This window comes from Heteronotia binoei, chromosome 4, assembly GCF_032191835.1.
Source record: "Heteronotia binoei isolate CCM8104 ecotype False Entrance Well chromosome 4, APGP_CSIRO_Hbin_v1, whole genome shotgun sequence".
Classification (NCBI taxonomy): domain Eukaryota; kingdom Metazoa; phylum Chordata; class Lepidosauria; order Squamata; family Gekkonidae; genus Heteronotia; species Heteronotia binoei.
In genome coordinates this window covers 178,608,594-178,626,134 of record NC_083226.1, presented here as the reverse complement: position 1 = coordinate 178,626,134, position 17,541 = coordinate 178,608,594, and the positions used below count along the sequence as shown (strand labels likewise).

General features: G+C 50.6%; 1 protein-coding gene and 2 non-coding genes across 18 annotated transcripts in view; 2 read left to right on the top strand and 1 right to left on the bottom strand.

Moving 5' to 3' along the window:
- The window catches only part of CELF4 (CUGBP Elav-like family member 4), a 1,320,822-nt gene that overhangs the window by 907,492 nt on the left and 395,789 nt on the right, over positions 1-17,541 (bottom strand). The gene's annotated exons all lie outside the window — the stretch shown is intronic.
- On the top strand, positions 6,305-6,376 carry TRNAP-GGG (transfer RNA proline (anticodon GGG)). The gene has a single exon. It is a non-coding gene; the product is annotated as a tRNA-Pro (tRNA).
- TRNAP-GGG (transfer RNA proline (anticodon GGG)) lies at positions 6,439-6,510 on the top strand. The gene has a single exon. It is a non-coding gene; the product is annotated as a tRNA-Pro (tRNA).

Here is a 17,541-nt window from a genome sequence, read left to right as displayed (position 1 = left end):
CATGGCTTTCCTCTGCAGAGTCTTCTCTGGTGGTCTCCCATCCAAGACTTATGGTAACCTCAGCAAGGGGCTTTCAAGGTAAGTGAGAAGCAGAGGTGGTTGCCCATGGCTTTCCTCTGCAGAGTCTTCTCTGGTGGTCTCCCATCCAAGACTTATGGTAACCTCAGCAAGGGGCTTTCAAGGTAAGTGAGAAACAGAGGTGGTTGCCCATGGCTTTCCTCTGCAGAGTCTTCTCTGGTGGTCTCCCATCCAAGACTTATGGTAACCTCAGCAAGGGGCTTTCAAGGCAAGTGAGAAGCAGAGGTGGTTGGCCATGACCTTCCTCTGCAGAGTCTTCCCTGGTGGTCTCCCATCCAAGACGTATGGTGACCCCAGCAAGGGGCTTACAGGGCAAGTGAGAAGTGCTTTGCCAGTGCCTGCCTCTGCACACCCTCTCCTTGGTGGTCTCTCAGCCAAGTCCCAACTCTGCTTAGCTTCCAAGAGCGAATGAGATCGGGCCGTCCCACACCATTCCACGCCCCCAGGGAACTGAATAAAGACTGGGAGAGGGGCAATCCTGTTTGCTTTATCATTGGCAGTGGGGATGAAGAAGAAGATGATAGCGATGATGACTGCAGTTTCATACCCCACCCTTCTCTCTGAATCAGAGCGGCTTACCATCTCCTATATCTTCCTCCCCCACAACAGACACCCGGTGAGGTGGGTGGGGCCGAGAGAGCGCTCACAGCAGCTGCCCTTTCAAGGACAGCTCTGCGAGAGCCATAGCTGACCCACGGCCATTCCAGCAGCTGCCAGTAGAGGAGCGGGGGATCAAATCCGCTTCCCCCAGACAAGAGCCCGCATACTCAACCGCTATACCAAACTGGCGACACCAAACTGACGGTATTGTTAAATGATCCGCTGATTCCCTCCCAACCCCACACAAGAAGTCCTGGCTGAAATAAAGCAATTACCCCCCACGTTCCGGCCGTGACCCCCTTGCCTGCCTCCTTCGTTCAGCCCGCCTCCCGGCCAAGTCTCCTACCAAGTCTGCCTGCCGTTCAGATCTTCATATTAGGATTTCGCGGAGACCAGATGGATCCAAGATGATTCGAGTCACTGTTGCAATAATAACCTGCCACTACTTATATCGTCCCTTTCTCTTTAGCTCTCTTTCCGTTCCCCCGGCTCCCCTCCCCTGCTCCTCCTTTCTGCCTCATCAGATAGCTAAAGGAAATATCATTCCAGCGATGCGCTCCCCCTTTGCCACATGTCTGAACGAAAGCAACCAGCCTACTCGGTGGTTATTTGTTTAGTTGCCGAGCTGAACAAATTAGATTAGCACAAACACATTCAGCAATGGATGCAACCGGGGAGGGGGCAGAGAGTAACTGCAATATAGGAGAACGCTTCCCGGGAGCCGGCTGTCGTCATGGTGATTAACCCTGCCTCAGTAGGGGTGTCCATCACCCCAACAGGAAGCTGGAGAAGGAGCCCTCTTCTGACCTCTTCTGTAGGTTGGGAGAACAAGCAAAGCCAACCGAGTAACAAGGGGACGTACATTCCAACTGGGAATTTTAATTAAGAACATAAGAACCTAAGAGAAGCCATGCTGCATCAGTCCAATGGCCCATCCAGTCCAACACTCTGTGTCACATGAGAACATAAGAGAAGCCCTGTTGGATCAGGCCAATGGCCCATCCAGCCCAAAACTCTGTGTCACATAAGAACATAAGAGAAGCCCTGTTGGATCAGGCCAATGGCCCATCCAGTCCAACACTCTGTGTCACATAAGAACATAAGAGAAGCCATGTTGCATCAGTCCAATGGCCCATCCAGTCCAACAATCTGTGTCACATGAGAACATAAGAGAAGCCCTGTTGGATCAGGCCAATGGCCCCTCCAGGCCAACACTCTGTGTCACATAAGAACATAAGAGAAGCCATGTTGCATCAGTCCAATGGCCCATCCAGTCCAACACTCTGTGACACACAGTGGCCAAAAAACCCAGTTGCCATCAGGAGGTTCATCATGATGAGTCATGGACAAAACTTGGAGAAATCTGGTGCACTGTGGGTAAGGCCGTTGAGGAAACTGACTTATGGTGATGCCAGTGATGGGCTTTCAAGGCAAGGGAGAAGCAGAGGTGGTTTGTCATGGCCTTCCTCTGCAGAATCTTTCCAGGTGGTCTTCCATCCAAGACTTATGGTGACTTTAGCAAGGGGCTTTCAAGGCAAGTGAGAAGCAGAGATGGGTTGCTATTGCCTTCCTCTGTAGGGTTTCCTTAGTGGTCTCCATCCTAGACTTATGATAACCACAGCAAGAGAATATCAAGGCAAGCGAGGAACAGAGCTGGCTGGTGATTGTTCAGCCCTGCTGAGCTTCTGAGATCTGACATGGTTTCTCCTCACCCTTTCCCCCAACTTCACTGGCTTCATTCTTCCATGTGCAGGTATGGAGGACAAAAGACCCTATTTTAATAGCGGAATCCCTCCAGAAAGCTTAACTTCCCTTTCCCTACAACTGCTGGAAGACGCTCTGAGAAGGCCAGGAAAAGCCAAAGCCCTCCGTTATCAAGACAAGAAAGAGGGCTTTTTCCTCGGTGCCAAAGGAATCTTGTTTCAGTGTTTCCAACATCAGATGTTAGTTATATTCCCCCCCCGCCTTTTCAAAGCCGTTGTGAAGTGTCCCTCCCGCTGACTCCTTCGCTCGCCTCGCTTTTCATTTCCTATCGTAAGCACCGCACTCCGTTCTCGCTCTTTCTTGGCGAGCCAAGCATGCCGGGATGCCTGCAGAGACAGTGCCCAACCACTCCATGAACTTGTCGGCTGGTAGGGAGGGAAGTTGGCAACGTCTCCCTGTATAACAAAACTTCCCCAGTCCATCCAAATCCTGCGCAGAACTCAAAACTTGAGCCCTTATTCAGGGGGGGAAATGACAGAAGAAGAGGAGGAAGATGGAGAAAAAGAATGAGAAGGGGAAGAAGAAGAAGAAGAGTAGTAATAATAGAAGAAGAAAGAAGTAGTAATAATAGAAGAAGTAGAAGAAGTAGTAATAATAGAAGAAGAAAGAAGACGAAAAGGAAGAGGAGGAGGAGGAAGAAGAAGAAGACTGCAGATTTATACCCCGCCCTTCTCTCTGAATCAGAGACTTACAATCGCCTATATCTTCTCTCCCCACAACAGACACCCTTGTGAGGTGGGTAGGGCTGAGAGGACCCTCACGGCAGCTGCCCTTTCAAGGACAGAGACTCAGAGCGGCTTACAATCTCCTATATCTTCTCCCCCCCACAACAGACACCCTTGTGAGGTGGGTGGAACTTAGAATGCTCTCACAGCAGCTGCCCTTTCAAGGACAACTCCTGCGTTACTATGGCTGACCCAAGGCCATTCCAGCAGCTGCAAGTGGAGGAGTGGAGAATCAAAGAAGAAGAAGACTGCAGATTTATACCCCGCCCTTCTCTCTGAATCAGAGACTCAGAGTGACTTACAATCTCCTATATCTTCTCCCCCCACAACAGACACCCTGTGAGGTAGGTGGGGCTGGAGAGGGATCTCCCAGCAGCTGCCCTTTCAAGGACAGAGACTCAGAGTGACTTACAATCTCCTTTCCCTTCCTTCCCCACAACAGACACCCTTGTGAGGTGGGTGGGGCTGAGAGGACTCTCGCAGCAGCTGCCCTTTCAAGGACAACTCCTACGAGAGGTATGGCTGACCCAAGGCCATTCCAGCAGCTGCAAGTGGAGGAGTGGGGAATCAAACCCGGTTTCTCCCAAAGAAGAGTCCACACAATGTAGCCAATCCTGCTGGAGCTTATAGTAGACCTTATAGTAGACCCTGGAAGCTCTTGGAGGATTGGCTACATCAGGGGTGTGGGGCCTAATATGCAAAGGAGTTCCCGCTACAAAAAAAAGCCCTGTCGCTTGCAAAGGATAAACTCCCTCAGCCATTTAGAAGCCCACATTCCCTGATGGAAAGAGATTCCAAAGACTCTTCTACCGTTTCCCCACCCTTCCCATTCCCCTTTCCAGCATTAGGTTGCTGACCTCAGTAGCCCGATATGGTCCGTCTTTGAGAATCGAGGTCTTCTTTCTCTGTCAGGGCTGGCACGTGGGAGTAGGTCAAGTAGAAAGCCGCCTAGGGCGCCCCCTGGCCTACGGGCATCACGAGACACCCCCTCTCCTCACACACCAAGCCCACTGCCTTCTGGACCTCGGCGAGGCTTGCCGGGCCTCAGGAAGCCTCAGCAAGGTCAGGGGCATGGCAGCGAGTGTGCTCAGAGCCCAGGAGAGCAAGTTTGGTGTAGTGGTTAAGTGTGCAGACTCTCATCTGGGAGAACCAGGTTTTATTCCCCAGTCCTCCACTTGCAGCTGCTGGAATGGCCTTGGGTCAACCATAGCTCTGGCAGAGGTTGTTCTTGAAAGGGCAGCTTCTGGGAGAGCTCTCTCAGCCCCACCTACCTTACAGGGTGTCTGTTGTGTGTGTGTGTGGGGGCAACAAATTCAATACAGGAGCCAAATTTAGGGCTCTTTTGCACTCTCACTGTCATCACTTGTGTGTCCTTGTTGGTTTATAGTTTATCCTCTGCACGTGTTTTGCTCCCTCTGGTGGGCAATTTGATATTACATCACTGTATGTCTGGCATATTTCCCTCCCTTTGAGAGCCAGGTTGGTGTAGTGGTTAAGTGCGTAGACTCTTATCTGGGAGAACCAGGTTTGATTCCCCACTCATCCACTTGCAGCTGCTGGAATGGCCTTGGGTCAGCCGTAGCTCTGGCAGAGGTTGTCCTTGAAAGGGCAGCTGCTGTGGGAGCCCCTCTCAGCCCCACCTACCTCACAGGGTGTCTGTTGTGGGGGGAGAAGATAAAGGAGATTGTGAGCCAGTCTGAGACTCTGAGATTCAGAGTGGAGGGTGGGATATAAATCCAATATCATCATCATCCGGACTTCGCCAAGGCTCAGAAAGCCTCGGTGAAGTTGGGGGCATGGGGAGGGGCGGGCCAAGCCGTGCGTTCTTGAAGAAAGAACACGTGGCTCAGCCTATCACGTGTCCGGCCCTCTCCTGCTTCAGAGGGAGCTGGGGAAAGGTCTTTCCAGATCCCTTTGAAGCGGGAGAGGGTCGGGCACAGGGGTGGGCCAAGTGCTCGTGCTTTGCGCCTCTGATGATGTCACTTCTGGTGACATTTGTGCATGCAAATAGAGCCCCTGGGGGGCAGGGTTCGGCTTGGGGCACTAGAACCCCTAGTGCTGGTCCCGTTCTCTGTGTAGGGGCAATGTGGACCCCCGAAACCTCTTCCCCTCCCCCTGATGTCTGCAGGAGTAGCAAGTTGGAAACTAGTAGAAAAACGGGGCCCAGATGTGACCGTTTCCCAAGTCCTTTCTTTTACGTGGCTATTTTTCTTTATGGCTGCCTTCGTTCCATCTTCTTCTAAGAGAATGGAATGGCGGGATGGTTCTCGTGTTCCAGAATGAAAGACAAAAAGCCACTCAACGAATCATTCACTTTTATAGACACCCGACTGAACGCCGTTAAAAAAAAGTTATAATAATTCATTGCATTTTAAAAGTTTAATTAATTGCACTTGTAAACCAATTATATTATTTGGCTTTTAATGGGCATGCCAAAGTCATCGATGATTGAAGTATGCATACGCGCGCGTGTGTATTCTTTCCCTCCTAATAAAACGGGAGCATGGGCACAGTGTCACTAAAGCAAAACAGTGCAGTTGCACCAAGTTTACATCAGGCACAAATAGTCATGGTTGAAGCACCCACCCCGTTGGGTCTTCCCCTTTTTATTTTTGCTGCCCTTTGTTTTGGCAGCTGGGCCAATCCTGCCTAGCAACCGGAGACTGGTGGGCTTTCCAAATCAAACTCGTTCCAGGCGGACAGCCATGCTGATCTGTGGAAGAAGAGCAAGAGGGATGGTGGCTCAGTGGTACAGCATCTGCTTGGGAAGCAGAAGGTCCCAGGTTCAATCCCCGGCATCTCCAACTAAAAAGGGTCCAGGCAAGTAGGCATGAAAAACCTCAGCTTGAGACCCTGGAGAGCCATGAATGGGGCTGTGGCTCAGTGGTAGAGCATCTGCTTGGGAAGCAGAAGGCCCCAGGTTCAATCCCCGGCATCTCCAAAAAAGGGTCCAGGCAAATAGGTGTGAAAAACCTCAGCTTGAGACCCTGGAGAGCCATGAATGGGGCTGTGGCTCAGTGGTAGAGCATCTGCTTGGGAAGCAGAAGGCCCTAGGTTCAATCCCCGGCATCTCCAAAAAAGGGTTCAGGCAAAGAGGTGTGAAAAACCTCAGCTTGAGACCCTGGAGAGCCATGAATGGGGCTGTGGCTCAGTGGTAGAGCATCTGCTTGGGAAGCAGAAGGTCCCAGGTTCAATCCCTGGCATCTCCAAAAAAGGGTTCAGGCAAATAGGTGTGAAAAACCTCAGCTTGAGACCCTGGAGAGCCATGAATGGGGCTGTGGCTCAGTGGTAGAGCATCTGCTTGGGAAGCAGAAGGTCCCAGGTTCAATCCCTGGCATCTCCAAAAAAGGGTTCAGGCAAATAGATGTGAAAAACCTCAGCTTGAGACCCTGGAGAGCCATGAATGGGGCTGTGGCTCAGTGGTAGAGCATCTGCTTGGGAAGCAGAAGGCCCCAGGTTCAATCCCCGGCATCTCCAAAAAAGGGTCCAGGCAAATAGGTGTGAAAAACCTCAGCTTGAAACCCTGGAGAGCCGCTGCCAGTCTGAGAAGACAATACTGACTTTGATGGACCAAGGGTCTGATTCAGTAGAAGGCAGCTTCATATGTTCATATATGTTCAAGATCCAGTTCCAGTTGCACCCTGAAGACCAACAAGGTTGCCCAAGATTTGACTCTCGAAAGCTTATACCCACAAACCTCTTAACGGTCTTCAGTCTTCGAAGTCAAACTGGGATGGGTTTGACTTCAGGCGTTTCTACCTTGATGATCATCCCCAGGCTGTGCATCCTAACCCCACCTTGAACCTCAAAGCCCTTGGTCTTTGATGGCAACCAGGGCTGTAGGTGTGGACACCAGCCATATATGTCAGCCACAAGGCAGAAGAACACTTTCTGGTGCACCACCTACTAGAACGGTCACCTCTGGTGGTAGTAGAAAGGTTTGATGAGATCAGCCTAGCCTGGGCCGTAGACGTCAGGGCAATCCCTCCTACATACATAATTACTGGATCATATTAGACCAGTCAATTGACCCCCCCCCCCAAGACAGTATGGTGCAGTGGTTAGAGCATCAGACTAGGGCTTGGAAGATTGGGATTCAGATCCCCACTCAGCCATTGGGTGACTTCGATCCAATCACTCCCTCATACCCTAACCTCCATCACAGAGTTGTTTCGAGGATAAAGGAGAGAGCTATGTATATTCTGCCTCAGCAGCTCGGAAGATAAAAATTAGGTGAAGAGGTAGAAAGGCCAAAACTTGTCTCGACAGTGAAAAGATCTGCCCATTCAATACACAAGAAGACATGCATCTTCGCCCTGACCTGGATAACCCAGGCTAGTCCGATCTTGTTAGATCTCGGAAGCTAAGCAGGGTCGACTGTGGCTAGTACTTGGGGGAGAGACTGTCCTTGAAATACCCAGTCAGGAGGACATGAGCAGGCTCTATTCAGCCACTTCCTTGAATATCCTATCCTCCAGGCTACCAGTTGGGGTCAGTCATCAGAGGTCAATATGACTTCTAGGTGCAGATACATACACACACACACAATGCAAAAACAGAAGAAGAAGAAGGAGAAGAAGACAAAGATGATGAAGAAGACAAAGACAAAGAAGAAGAAGACAAAGATGAAGAAGAAGACAAAGAAGAAGAAGGAGAAGAAGAAGACAAAGATGAAGAAGAAGACAAAGAAGAAGAAGGAGAAGAAGAAGACAAAGATGAAGATGAAAAAGATGAAGAAGAAGAAGGAGAAGGAGCCGAAGACGGAGAAGTAGAAGAAGAAGAAAGGCATTCTGACACATTAAACAGTAGAAAACTGGGTTTTCATATCAAAGGTGCCCTTCAGGAGGTGGTCACAGTCTGACTAAGCCAAAGCTATCATACTTTGTCCCATTACGAGAAGACAAGAGTCACTGGAAAAGACAATCGTGCTCGAAAAAGTTGAAGGCAGCAGGAAAAGACGAGGCTCCAGCATGAGACGGAACGACTCAATCCTGGAACCCATGACCCTCAGTTTGCAAGAGCAAACCATGGCTGTTACCACTAGGACCTTCTGGAGGACGTTAATTCATAAGGCCTCCGTAAGTTTGAAGCAACTTGACGGCACTTAACACACACAGCACGGAAAGTTTCCATCCAGGTGTATTGTAATTTTGCTACATCTACCCTTGACATTTCCAGGTCAACACATCTAAAAGAAATTACGAAGCCTGCTGTTGAATGAAAACTACGTCCTGAATTACAACTCTGTGGGAACCATGGCCGGCTCTTCCACTAGGTAAAGTAGGTGGTTGCCTAGGGCGCGGGCCCTGGAGGGGCACTAAATTAGGCACCCCCACCTTTTTGTTTAAAATAATTCCTTCCCCTCCCTCCCTGAATTGCTTCTTCCTTTGCCACCGCTTCTCCCCACCCCAAATCGCTGCTGCCTTCTTCCCCCTTTCCACCGCTTCTCCCGGCCTCCTTCCCCTCCCTCCCCACCCCAAATCGCTGCTGCCTTCTTCTCCTTTTCTGCCACTTCCCCCAGCCTCCTTCCCCTCCCTTCTCGCTCCAAATCACTGCTGCCTTCTTCCCCCTTTCCTCCACTTCCTCCAGCCTCCTTCTCCTCCCTCCCCACCCCAAATCACTGCTGCCTTGTTCCCCCTTTGCCGCCGCTTCTCCCAGCCTCCTTCCTCACCCCAAATCGCTGCTGCCTTCTTCCCCCTTTGCCGCCGCTTCTCTCAGCCTCCTTCCCCACCCCAAATCGCTGCTGCCTTCTTCCCCCTTTCCTCCACTTCTCCTGGCCTCCTTCCCCTCCCTCCCCACCCCAAATCACTGCTGCCTTCTTCCCCCTTTGCCGCCGCTTCTCCCAGCCTCCTTCCCCACCCCAAATCGCTGCTGCCTTCTTCCCCCTTTGCCGCCGCTTCTCTCAGCCTCCTTCCCCACCCCAAATCGCTGCTGCCTTCTTCCCCCTTTCCTCCACTTCTCCCGGCCTCCTTCCCTTTCCTCCCCGCCCCAAAGGGGCAGCAGGGAGAGGGGGGGGGTCAGCAAGAATGCAGCTCTGAGGGGGGGGGCCTTTTTTCGACACGTGTGGTCCTAGCCCCACTTCCGTCAAAAGCGTCACACCAGCGGCTGAGCAATGTGGAATAAGAATGCGTCTAATTACAAGGGAAGCTTTACCGGATTAATCAATTTAACGTTGCCTCTGATGGTGCTGGAAGCAGCTCAGGGTTGGTAATCAGGATGCCTTCATAATCCCCGCTAATCGATGGGGGCCGGGCGATGGGCAAAGCCTTGCATTCCTGCCTCAAAGTGCACAACAGAGGAGAATTACGCCGGTGCTGGTGGGGAAGGGAATTCAGCTTCTATGGAAGAGGTGGGCAAGGAGTGCTTAGAGCCTCCAGTCCAGAGGTTAGCTACCGAATATCACCTTTTTGTCCTTATCTTCGGGGCATGCTTTGTTAAGGGTAATGCCGGGGCATTTTTTTTTTTACAGCCGTGCCCATTCCGGATGAAGGTTCCTCTGTCCAGGAGGTTCCCAAACGGCTGGCCCACGTTGGGCCGGCGGGGGGAATCTCCCCCTACGTCGCCGGAATGATGACATCACCTGGAAGTGACATCATCATGCCAGTGATGGTGCGCAGAACTGCTTTCGGTGTTTCTGGGGAAACTCTATGGTTTTCCCGGACGCTCTAGCAATTTGGGAGGGAAAACCCTATGGTACAATAGGTACTTGGCAACCCTACATTTGCATATTAGGCCACACACCCCTGATGGAGCCAATCTTCCTGGAGTTTACAGGGCTCTTAGTACAGGGCCTAAGAACATCAGAGAAGCCATGTTGGGTCAGGCCAATGGCCCATCCAGATCAACACTCTGTGTCACACAGTGGCCAAACTCAGGTACCATCAGGAAGTCCACCAGTGGGGTAAGAACTTCAGAAGCCCTCCCACTGCTGCCCCACCCCAGCACCAAAAATACAGAGCATCACTGCTCCAGACATAAGAGAAGCCATGTTGGATCAGGTCAAAGGCCGATCCAGTCCAACACTCTGTGTCACACAGTGGCTGAAACCCAGGTGCCATCAGGAGGTCCACCAGTGGGGCCAGAACTCCAGAAGCCCTTCCGATGTCACCCCTAAGCACCAAGAATACAGAGCATCACTGCCCTACACAGATTGTTCCATCCATTAAGTGTCCCTCTGAGATTTAAAGGCACAGCAGACGTCTTTCACATCATTATTATTGAAGAAGAAGATGAAGATATTGGATTTATATCCCACCCTCCACTCCGAAGAGTCTCAGAGGGGCTCACAATCTCCTTTACCTTCCTCCCCCACAACAGACACCCTGTGAGGTGGGTGGGGCTGGAGAGGGCTCTCACAGCAGCTGCCCCTTCAAGGACAACCTCTGCCAGAGCTATGGCTGACCCAAGGCCATGCTAGCAGGTGCAAGTGGAGGAGTGGGGAAGCAAAGCCGGTTCTCCCAGATAAGAGTCCGCACACTTCACCACTACACCAAATTGGCTCTCCCTTAAGATATTATTTGGTACTTTTAAATGGAGATGACTGGGATTGAGCCTGGATCCAATTATCTCATTTCTGTACTGCCTAGTGTGTCATGTGAATACTTATATGCTCTGTTTCAGTTCTTTCTGATGGTTCCAGACTTCTAAAATCCCTAATGCACTCGTTATGGACTGTCCCATTTTTCTGTGACTGTACTGGCTCGCTTTGTGTAATCCACCTTGATTCCCTCTGAGAAAGGTGGACTATAAATTATGTACATCCATTAAAAAAAATAAGGTTCTTGTTAGGCAAAGTCCTCTCACAACCCCCCCTCATAGTCCCCCCTAAAAGGTATAAAGAATGGCAGTAGGAGGAAAACCTAAAATTTTGGAGCCTTTCGAGTTTTGCATAAAGACAGCACAAGCAGGATGCGGCAGCCCCTTATTAAAAAGCACAGTCCTTTTTTTTAGAGCCTACAGATCTATTTCACGGTGTATTGTCCCAGATACTCTTACGATAACCCTGAAAGGTAAGACAGTAGAACAGCAAACTGAATTTAATTTAATTTAATTTGCAATTTATATCCCACCCTATCCCGCAAAGCGGACTCAGGGCGGCTTACGTCACTGAGAACGTTGCAATAAGAATAAATAAAGCATATCAACAAAACCAAACTAACTCATAAACATAGACATAAGGGTTAAAACGAAGGACCATAGTTCAGACAACTGGCCCAGCCTGAGACCACAATTCAGACAGTTGTTACAATTTCAGCTAATTGGCATGTTGCGGAGTGGTAAAGCTGCAATAGCGCAGTCGGAGCCCTCCGCTCACGGCCGGAGTTCGATCCCAGCAGAGGTAGCCGGATCCAGGTTGACTCAGCCTTCCATCCTTCCGAGGTTCGTAAAATGCGTATCCAGCTTGCTGGGGGGAAGGGTAGATGACTGGGGAAGGCTATGGCAAACCACCCCATAAAAAGCCTGCCATGAAAACGTTGTGAAAGCAACATCACCCCAGAGTCGGAAACGACTGGTGCTTGCACAGGGGACCTTTCCTTTTCCTTGCATTTGCCTCCCCCAGTCATCTATACTTTACTCCCAACAAGCTGGGGACTCATTTTACCACCTCAGAAGGCTAAAGGCATAGGCAGCTTCAAGAGGGGGTTAGATAAAAATATGGAGCAGAGGTCCATCTATGGCTATTAGCCACAGTGTGTGTATATATGTGTTGGACTGGAGGGGCCACTGGCCTGATCCAACATGGCTTCTCTTATGTTCTTATGTGAAACAGAGTGTTGGACTGGATGGGCCATTGGCCTGATTCTACAGGGCTCTTCTTATGTTCTTATGTGAAACAGAGTGTTGGGCTGGATGGGCCATTGGCCTGATCCAACATGGCTTCTCTTGTGTTCTTATGTGACACAGAGTGTTGGACTGGAGGGGCCATTGGCCTGACCCAACATGGCTTCTCTTATGTTCTTATGTGACACAGAGTGTTGGACGGGATGGGCCACTGGCCTGATCCAACAGGGCTTCTCTTCTGTTCTTATGTGACACAGAGTGTTGGACTGGATGGGCCATTGGCCTGATCCAACAGGGCTTCTCTTCTGTTCTTATGTGACACAGAGTGTTGGATGGGATGGGCCACTGGCCTGATCCAACAGGGCTTCTCTTATGTTCTTATGTGACTCAGAGTGTTGGACTGGACAAAGAGACAATAGTGTTCCTGCCTAACCATCGTCTTGGCAACTCACGGCAAAAGTGGATGGCATGCATGGTTCCCAAGTTGCAGCCAGCAACGCATGGGAGCAAGAAGGGGGGCAGGGCCCCAGTGCACCATCCCTTCTGGTAAAAAAAGGAAGCGATGTCACAGAACCCACTCGGATTTACAGAACGTCTATGGTACAAAAAGAAACTCTCTTTTTTTTTTTAACGAACTCTATGGTGCAGCCCCCATGACATCATTTCTGGGTTTTACCAGCAGTGATGTCAGTGGGCTGGCATGATAGCAAAGCGCTTCCCACACCTCAGCTTTGTCGGCAGATCTCCTGGAATAGCAGGAGCTTAACTGTATGCTTTCCAAGACGGGTAGCTGCGCTAGCCTGCAGCAGCAGAAAACAGCAAGAGTCCAGGATAGGGTTGCCAAATCTCCAGCTTTCCGGAGTGGGGGCCTTTCAAGCACACAGAGCGCAATGACGTGACCCGGAAGTGACATCATCAAAATGGCGGCGCCCGTGAGGGGTGGCTCGAGGTGTTTCCGGGAAAACTCTATGGTTCTCCCAGACACGGTAGTCATTGGGGAGGTTAAAACTCTATGGTACCTACTGCACATCCCTACAAGAGCTTTCTGGAGTCACTGCAGTCACTTCTTCAGAAGGAGAAGTGAGCAGTGACTCACGAAAGCTCATATCCTACCATCCGGCCTTGACTTCAGCAGGAGCTCACAGGAGCACAGCTCCTGAACCTTTCTGAGGGTTCCCCCTCCTCCTCCCCAGCTACCTTGTTCATTGAATAGTAGGTACAGCTGCATAACAGTCTCTGGATTAGGAGAGCGGGCAGCCAGCCAGCCACCAGGAGCTGTGCCACAAACCCAGCACCCCTCGTGAACCCCTGGAGAAGCCCGCATCACCCTTTCTCCACTTGAATGTGATTTTGAGTGCTGGGTGGCTTGCTGCCCTTTTGACTGTGAGGTGATGGGCAAGGAGAGCCCCAGGCGAGCGTGGCCGGCTTGGGCTGGCTGGATCTCTAAGTGTTCCAAGCAGGCCTCACTCACCCGGGGCTCTCCTTTCTTGTGTCAGGTTGCTTTTGGCTGGGGGTGGGGGTGGCATATGCGAATGACTTATACTAATGAGCTCCACCACCTATTTTTCTACAAAACGACCCCTGTCTACCACAAATTACACATGCTTCCCAATTTATGACTTGATTCAGAGTCCTGACCCCTGGATAGCCCAGGCTAGCCTGAACTCGTCAGATCTCAGAAGCTAAGTAGGGTCAGCCCTTTTAGATACTTGGACAGGAGACCCCACCTAAGGAAGTCCAAGGTCAATACATAGAAACAGGAAGTGGCAAGCCACCTCTGAAGCTATCTTGCCTTGAAAACTCTACAGGGTTCTCCATAAGTTGGCTGCAAATTGAGGGCAGAAGAGGAGGCTGCCAAGTCCCCGGGGCCGGGTGGGGGTTCTCCCACCCATGAGGTTCCCAACCCATTGGCCCACATTGGGCCAGAGGGGGGAACCTCCCCCAATGTCACCGGCACGATGACATCACCCGGAAGTGATGCCACGCGCCGGTCACACTAGGCGTTTCCAGGAAAACTCGATGATTTCCCCAAACGCTCTAGTAATTTGGGAGGAAAAACTCTATAGTACGATAGGAAAAAAGTCCCCCGCCAGAGGCTGCGGGGGACTTGGCAACCCTAGCAGCTGCAGAAGACGACTTGTTAGAACAGCCTCTGAAAATGTAAGATGGTGAAATCGTCTGAGCTTCACCAAATACATGCACTCGGGGGCATATCTATATTTAGCACCGTGCAACGGCGCAAGCGACACCGCAATTCATCCGGCCCTGCAAGTCGCTTGTTATGGGTTTGGTGTATATTTAGCATTATTAATTCAAACCAGCCTCCATCCCCTTGTTGAATTACTCCGTCTATCCCTCCCGGTCTGCGGATGTCGAAGATTCTCTTTGTTGATTTAGTGACTGAGTCAAGCAAACAAAGTTAATGGATTAGCTGCTTCTTTTTTCAATCCTAAAGTGGGGGGGAAAGGTGGGGGAGTCGGAATGATGGTACAAAATGATAAAAGGTTAGATCCGACTTCAGCCGAGGAGCCCGTAGGACAATTACGGTTATCTGCTGATCCATAAAACTCTCCTGCACAAACTGCAACGCTGAACCAAAAAGGAGAAAAAAGCTGACGCGTTAATAGCCCCGCGTTTTGTAGTGCGGGGACACCTCGCCCCTCTTCCCCGCCCCATGTCTCCTCGCCATCAAATTCTTCATTTCCTTTCGGCCCGCTGACAGGCTGCGCTGACAAACGAGATTCAGGGAGCGCAGCAGAACTGCCAGAGGTCGCCGCTAATTATCGCTAAACTTTTTGCAGATTCACATCGCGATTACGTGGTGCAGGGGAAGAGGATGGGGGCGGGGGGGAGAGAAAAGAGAAGGCTTTGCTGAGAAGGGCAACACTACTGATATAGACGCGCCTGCACGCACACTTAAGAGCGACGGGGAAGAACAGAGAGCAGGACCGACAACCGACAGAGCATTTTAATTATAATATAGCGGGTTCAACACAAGGAAGAGGCGAGGTGGGAGTGATCATAGCTCTTTATATGAGTACAGCATAGAAGAATCATAGAATCATAGAAGAGTTGGAAGGGACCTCCAGGGTCATCTAGTCCAACCCCCTGCACAATGCAGGAAACTCACAAACACCTCCCCCTAAATTCACAGCATCCTCATTGCTGTCAGATGGCCATCTAGCCTCTGTTTGAAAACCTCCAAGGAAGGAGAGCCCACCACCTCCCGAGGAAGCCTGTTCCATTGAGGAACCGCTCTAATGGTCCGGAGGTTCTTCCTAATGTTGAGCCGGAAACTCTTTTGATTTAATTTCAACCCGTTGGTTCTGGTCCGACCTTCTGGAGTCACAGAAAACAATTCCACACCATCTTCTAGATGACGGCCCTTCAAGTCCTTGAAGATGGGGATCCTATCAACTCTCAGCCGCCCCCTCTCCAGGCTAAACATCCCCAGCTCCTTCAACCTTTCCTCACCATCTTCGCCACCCTCCTCTGGACCCGTTTCAGCTTGTTCTGACCACCTCCTGATCTAAGTATGTATCTCTTGACTTTCATAAGAACTTAAGAGAACATAAGAGAAGCCATGTTGGATCAGGCCAACGGCCCTTCAAGTCCAACACTCTGTGTCACACAGTGACAAAAAATTTTATATACACACATACACTGTGGCTAATAGCCACTGATGGACCTGTGCTCCATATTTTTATCTAAACCCCTCTTGAAGGTGGCTATACTTGTGGCCGCCACCACCTCCTGTGGCAGTGAATTCCACATGTTAATCACCCTTTGGGTGAAGAGTTAATCACCCTTTGGGTGAAGAGTTAATCACCCTTTGGGTGTTGATATCCTTCTTAAAACGTGGTGCCCAAAACTGATCCAGGTGAGATCTTACCAGAGCAGAGTAAAGCGATACCATCACATCACGTGATCTGGAGACTATACTTCTGTTGATACAGCTCAAAATTGCATTTGCCTTTTTAGCTTAGTATAAGGCTGTACTCGAAGACTTCAGAACTGGGCCAACTATATACAGGGTTCCCACGTAAGTATGCCATTGGGTCATTCAAACCAGGAGGGGAGCCCGTGATTGGAGCAGGGCAGCAGATATTTGGATCCTACTACCCATTGTTCCCGAGTCCCCAAGCTCAGTCCTACAGGCTCCGATGAGCCAGGCAGGAACACCATTGACTATACATGTTTCAGTTCACATACACAACATTCATGAAAACCATCCTCGCGTTTACTACTTGATCTCGGGTGTTTACAGACATAACGAGGTTGCACTTACGGCTCGATTCGGATTCAGTAGCATCATATGGTGTGTCTACATGGTGACGGATTGCAAATAGATTTTGCCAGGCCTTGAATTCAGCAGGAGCTCACAGGAGCATAGCCCCTGAACCTTTCTGATGCCCTCTTCCTCCCCTCCACCCACCTGCCTTGTCCACTAAGTAGTAGGTGCAGCTGCATAACAATCCCTGGATTAGGAGAGCGGGCAGCCAGCCAGCCACCAGGGGCTTTGCCACACCCTCAGCAGCCCTCATTAATCCCTGGAGAAGCCCACACCACCCTTTTCCCACTTCTGATGTGATTTTCGGTGGTTGGTGGCTTTCTGGTCTTTTGACTGTGGAGGGAGGGGCGACCAAGGAGAGCCCCAGCCTAGCAAGGCCTGCTTGGGTTGGCTGGATCTCTAGCCAGACCAAGCAGGCCTCGCTTGCCCGGGGCTCTCCTTTCTTGCATGATGGGTTGCTGGTGGGGAGTGGCATATGCTAATAAGTTACGCCAAAGAGCTCCACCACCTCTTTTTCTACAAAACAACCCCTAGATTTTGCTATTCGTACACAGTAAAAATCCAGTTGCAAAGTGCGTTATTTAGTGCGTGTGGATGCATCAATAGAGGTCAACAAAGATCTCGAGAGTCAAAGCTCCGTTGGCCTGGTACTTTTTGTCAGAGACCAACGAGATTTTCAGGGTAGGAGCTCTTGACCGTCAAAGCTCCTTTGTCTAGCAAAGGGGGCTCCGACTCTCGAAAGCTTGTACCTCCATAAATTTTGGCGGTCCCTAAATAACCACTGGACTCTAATTTAGCTGTTCTACTGTAGACAAGAAGGAGCCCCGTGGCACATAGTGGTAAAGCAGCAGTCCTGTAGTCCAATTTTTTTGCTCATGACTTGAGTTCGATCCCGGCGGAAGCTGGGTTGAGGGAACCGGCTCAGGGCTGACTCAGCCTTCCATTGTAAGAACATAAGAGAAGCCATGTTGGATCAGGCCAATGGCCCCTCCAGTCCTACACTCTGTATCACATAGGAACAGAAGAGAAGCCATGTTGGATCAGGCCAATGGCCCCTCCAGTCCAACACTCTGTGTCACATAAGAACATAAGAGAAGCCCTGTTGGATCAGGCCAATGGCCCCTCCAGTCCAACACTCTGTGTCACATAAGAGAAGCCATGTTGGATGAGGCCAATGGCCCATCCAGTCCAACACTCTGTGTCACGTAAGAACATAAGAGAAGCCGTGTTGGATCAGGCCAATGGCCCCTCCAGTCCAACACTCTGTGTCACATAAGAACATAAGAGAAGCCATGTTGGATC